Below are 6,000 nucleotides of genomic sequence, written 5' to 3' on the forward strand. Positions count from 1 at the left end.
CTGGTAGGTTTAGCTTGAAGGCCACTTTGCCTATTTTCTCAATGATCTCGAACGGTCCGACATACCGCGGATTTAGTTTACCTCGTTTACCAAATCGAACCACACCCTTCCAGGGTGAGACTTTAAGTAAAACCCGGTCCCCGACATGAAATTCCAAAGGCTTCCTACGCTTGTCCGCGTAGGCTTTCTGACGGTCGCGTGCTGCCGCCATGCGTTGTCGTATCTGTGCAATCTTTTCCGTGGCGTCCACTACAATCTCTGGACCCGTGATCTGACTATCCCCCACCTTTGCCCAACAGAGAGGTGACCGGCATTTACGTCCGTACAATGCCTCGAATGGAGCGGCTTGTATGCTGGTGTGATAACTGTTATTGTATGAGAACTCCACCAAAGGGAGGTGCTTTTCCCAGCCATTGCCGAAATCAATAACACATGCCCGAAGCATGTCTTCTAGGGTCTGGATCGTTCGCTCAGACTGCCCATCCGTCTGAGGATGATATGCTGTGCTCATGTCTAATCGTGAGCCAAAGGACTTGTGCATCGCTTGCCATAGCTCTGACGTGAATCGTGCATCCCGATCCGAAATAATAGAGGTTGGCACTCCGTGCCTCGAAACAACTTCTTTCAAGTAGACATCTGCTAAGGTAAAGAACTTATCTGTTTCCTTAATAGCCAGGAAATGAGCAGACTTTGTGAGTCGATCTACGATCACCCAGATAGTATCATTCCCACGCTGGGATCTAGGCAGGCCAGTAACAAAATCCATGGAAATTTCTTCCCATTTCCACTGTGGTATCCTGGGTTGTTGAAGTAGGCCCGCTGGTTTCTGATACTCCACTTTGACTTTTGCACATGTCAAACACTTGCCGACGTAAGTCGCGATGTGGGCTTTCATGCTAGGCCACCAATATGTAGTTCTGATGTCGTGATACATTTTATCCGAACCTGGATGTACCGAGTAGCGAGCCTTATGAGCTTCATCCATCACAAGTTCTCGTAAACCGCCATACAGTGGTACCCAAATACGCCCTGTTACATAGTAGGCGCCGTCTCCCTTCTGTTCTAATCGTTGCCTTGAGCCGCGTAAGGCTTCAGCCCTGACGTTTTCTGGTTTCAATGCTTCCACCTGAGCATCTCGTATTTGTGCAGGAAGATTGGACTGAATAGTGAGCTGCAAAGCTCGTACACGCCTAGGTAGAGTGTCTTTCCGACTGAGAGCGTCTGCCACAACGTTGGCTTTGCCTGGATGGTACTTAATGGCGCATTCGTAATCGTTAAGTAACTCGACCCATCGTCGTTGACGCATATTCAATTCCTTCTGCTTGAAGATATGCTCGAGACTCCTGTGATCGGTGTAAATTGTGCACTTGGTACCGTACAGGTAGTGTCGCCATATCTTGAGCGCGAAAACAACAGCTCCCAGCTCTAAATCGTGCGTCGTGTAGTTCCGTTCATGAACTTTGAGTTGCCGCGAAGCGTAGGCAATAACTTTATCCCGCTGCATCAATACACAACCAAGCCCCTGTATCGATGCGTCACAATAGACCACAAAATCATCCGTGCCCTCTGGCAATGAGAGAATAGGTGCGCTGCAAAGCCTATCCTTTAGGTACTGGAAAGCGGTTTCCTGGGAATCTCCCCAACGGTAGGTGACACCTTTCTGTGTCAGTAGTGTAAGCGGCTGTGCGATCTTGGAGAAATCCTTAATGAACCGTCTGTAGTACCCCGCCAAACCCAAGAATTGGCGTATTTCTGTTGGTGTACGCGGTGCAGGCCAGTTCCTGATCGAATCTACCTTGGATGGATCGACATGAATCCCATCCCTGTTCACCACATGGCCTAAGAAGTGGACTTCACGAAGCCAGAAGTCGCATTTTGAAAACTTGACGTACAATTGTTCCTTTCGAAGAAGTTCCAAGATAAGACGTAAGTGCTGCTCGTGTTCCTCCTGACTCTTGGAGTAGATCAGAATGTCGTCGATGAAGACAATGACGAACTTGTCAAGATAAGGTTTGCACACCCTGTTCATAAGATCCATGAAAACTGCAGGCGCGTTCGTAAGCCCAAATGGCATGACTAGAAGCTCATAGTGGCTGTAGCGAGTTCTGAATGCTGTCTTGGAGACGTCCTCCTCGCGGACTCTCAGCTGATGATAACCAGACCTTAGATCAATCTTGGAGTAGTAGCTCGACCCTTGCAACTGGTCGAATAAGTCGTCAATACGAGGAAGAGGATAGCGGTTCTTCACTGTGACCTTGTTTAGTTCACGGTAGTCGATGCACATCCTGAAAGTGCCATCCTTCTTTTTCACGAATAACACCGGAGCTCCCCAAGGCGAAGAGCTTGGACGAATAAAGCCCTTATCCAAGAGCTCTTGTAGTTGCTTAGACAGTTCTTCCAGTTCAGTTGGAGCTAAACGATACGGTGCGCGTGCTATAGGTGCTGCTCCTGGAGCTAGCTCGACTTGAAACTCGACCTGGCGATGAGGCGGTAGACCAGGTAAATCTTCAGGAAACACTTGAGGAAATTCGCGTACAACTTGAATATCCTCTATTCTTTTCTCTTTCGCCGATGCATCAGTAACAAGTGCCAAAATGGCAGTATGACCCTTTCTTAAACATTTCTGAGCCTTCAAGAAGGAGATGATGCCAACCACAGCACCACTCTTGTCGCCTTGAACTTCGAGAGGTTCCTTACCCGAACGAGGAATACGAATGATCTTCTCCTTGCATAAGATCTCTGCTTGCTGCTTGGACAACCAATCCATGCCGATGATGATGTCGAAACTACCCAGAACTATTGGAATAAGATCAATCGAGAAGGCCTGACCCGCTAGAAGGATGTTACAACCCTTGACTACATGCGTGGCTTCTACACTTTTACCATTTGCTAGTTCTACGACATGTTTGGTGTTTAGAGGTGTTGGTGTACGTTTTAACAATTTACTCATTTTCAAAGACATATAACTCGTATCCGCACCCGAATCAAACAAAACAGTAACGTAAATATCGTCGAGAAGAAACTTACCCATAACGACGTTGGGATCATTTCTGGCATCACCCTGCCCCAACACAAATGCACGACCCCTTGCTTCATTGCCGTTGTTCCCACCGCTGTTGTTATTGTTGCCATTTCCCTGATTGTTGTTATTGTTGTTGTTCTGGTTCCTGTTTAGCTGAGGACAGTGCCTTTTGAAGTGACCTTCTGCGCCGCAATGAAAACAACCCTTGTTACCCTGTTGCTGATTCTGCTGTGCTTGTGGCTGCTGCTGATTCTGGTTCGCAGGCCGAGGGCTTCTACAATCTTTGGCCTCATGACCCATCTTGAGGCATCTTTGACAGCGACCCTTGTTACACTGGCCACTGTGGTGTCTGTTGCAGTTGTTACACTTTGGAAGGTTCCCTCGATATCCGCCCTGCCTGTGACTGCCTGAAGAGTGCTGACTGGGACTCTGATAACTGTCAGTCTTTCGCTGCTGAACCTGTGACTGAACTGAAGCTGATCCCTTGCTAGAATCCCCATCCCATTTTCTCTTGTTGTCACTGGGAGTAGCAAGTGTAGTAGCAGTGGTAGCGGTAGCAGTAGCGCTGATACGTTTTGGCAGTTTGTTCTGATCCACTGCCTGATCTGTGATGCGATGAGCGAGGCGTTGAATAGCCTGGATGTTATCAAGATTAGCCGATGTCACGTGGCTCTGGATCTCTGGCGCTAACCCCTTGAGATACAACTCAATGCGCTTGATTGGAGGGTCCACCATAGTTGGGCACAGCACGGCCAGCTCATTCGACCGTTTAGTATAAGCTTCGATCTCTGACCCAACCATTTTCAAATGATACAACTCGTCTTCCAACCTGTGAATGTCTTCACGTGTGCAGTATTCATGTTTAATCAATTCCTTGAAGTCATTCCAAGGGGTGGCGTTAGCAGCTGCCAACCCTAAGATCTGCACTTGCGCGTTCCACCAAGTTAGAGAAATCCCCTCTAAAGTACCAGTGGCATACTTGACCCTGCGAGCCTCAGGGCATTCACACATCTCGAACACGGACTCGAGCTTTTCAAACCAGTGGAGGAGTCCAACCGCTCCTTCAGTGCCACTAAACGTGCTAGGACGACAATCCATAAAGTTCTTGAAAGTGCAGACGGGCTGCTGAGCGTGTTGACCTATTGTGTACGAATAGGACAAGGTTAAACACAAGAGTTAATGTAGGATCTAAAGATCCTAGTGTGAGTCTAAGTTGTAGGGTATACTACCTGCTTGAGCAGCTGCAAGTGCCGCAGCAACTTGTTCATTTACGAAAGCCGTCAATTGGGCTTGTGTCATGTTAATTCGTCCGGCCATTGATCTTCACATCAAAGGAAACATAAGTGAGAAAGGTTCGCGAATAGTGCGATGACAGAAGAGTGTAAGCACATAGGTGTTCTCAAGCAATAACAAGTAATGAGCAGTGTAATCTAAGCATACTACGAGCAATGTTCTATGTAGTTCTAGCAAGCAGGTAATAAACATAAACCTTATTACCTAGGATGTTGAGTCTTGCACGTGGAGCGAAGCGTCGTTGTGGATCGTTGAGAGCACTGTTCTGGTTATAGTCTGGTTTTAATAAAAACGTTTTCCATATTAAAACCAAGTTCTCTATAACCAATGGCTCTGATACCAATCTGTCACACCCCCAAAATCCACCTGCGGAGTTCCACCGCTTGGGAGCGTGACTGACCAGGATCAAGCCACCAATCATACAGAACAATATATATAGTAAAAGTATTTGCCATTAAACCAAACCAAATCCATATGAAAGGTGTTCCAAAACATAAGTAAGTTATCACTGTTTAGCGGAAGCGTATAAATAAAACCCAACATGAATAAGTATGTAATGTCATAAAGTGTCTAATAAACAATCACGATCAAATCCCACAACGACCAGCTCCTCCCTGTGCAAGCTCCATGTATCTAACGACCTGCAAGGCATGTAACAGAGGATCAACAACTAGTTGAGCGAGTTCACAGAAAGTAAATGCGTAATAGTAAGTTCGTATGTAACATGTGGCTCTACTGGGCCGATAGTACGTTCTATTGGTGGGGGCTTCCCATGTTGTATATCCACTAGACTATTCGTAACCATAAGTGTTCTACATATCCCGAGAACAGTAACACGTACAAGTTTACGTAGGTTTTACGTAAGTAATCCTTCACAACCGAGGATAGGGGTACGCGGGGGTTTACGTAGGTTTTACGTAAGTGCCTGACACAACCGAGGCAGTAGTGAGTATAATTTCACGTAGGTTTTACGTGAGTATCCTTCACAACCGAGGATAGCGAGTAGCATAAGTATACGTAGGTTTTACGTATGTGTCCTGCACAACCGAGGACGATGGTATGGTAGTCTAGTAACAGTGTATGTACGAATCTAGTCAATCTCATTCCTTCAATCCCATTCCCAAGCCCTTGGGAATCCCATGCCTTAGTAAGGGTGTGAACTCACCTTGGTTCGCTCGGTATGCTATGCTTTAGGGTTTATCAAATGTCTAAGTCCGTTACACACGACCTAGGATATGTTGCACATGATACGATGTAAGTGTTTGCATCCAATTAGGGTTTGCAAGTCATTGACATTCAAGCAATGTGTTCTGTGTGCTTATTGTGTACAGGATGATATCGCATAGAATGATTCATACATGCAAGATCATACAGTTGCATTCAGTATCATACGATTATATACGAAGTCATACAGTTATATGCGGTAATGAACAGTTGCATGCAATTATATTCAGACGCATACAGAAAGCTTTATCATTGGTGTTTACAGGTAAACCCTTATACTTCACTTATAAACTCAGACAACACTAGTTCAATCAAACATGTGTATCATCAGCAAAGAGGTCAGATCATGTCTATTAATCATGTAACTTGGACCAAGGCCACAACAAAACCCTGATATACCTTCCCCCCTAACAAATTCGGACCCTGTGTTTTCTCTTTACAAAATTCGGACAAATGTAAAG

The sequence above is a fragment of the Helianthus annuus genome, chromosome 2 (genome assembly GCF_002127325.2).
Source record: "Helianthus annuus cultivar XRQ/B chromosome 2, HanXRQr2.0-SUNRISE, whole genome shotgun sequence".
Taxonomy (NCBI): domain Eukaryota; kingdom Viridiplantae; phylum Streptophyta; class Magnoliopsida; order Asterales; family Asteraceae; genus Helianthus; species Helianthus annuus.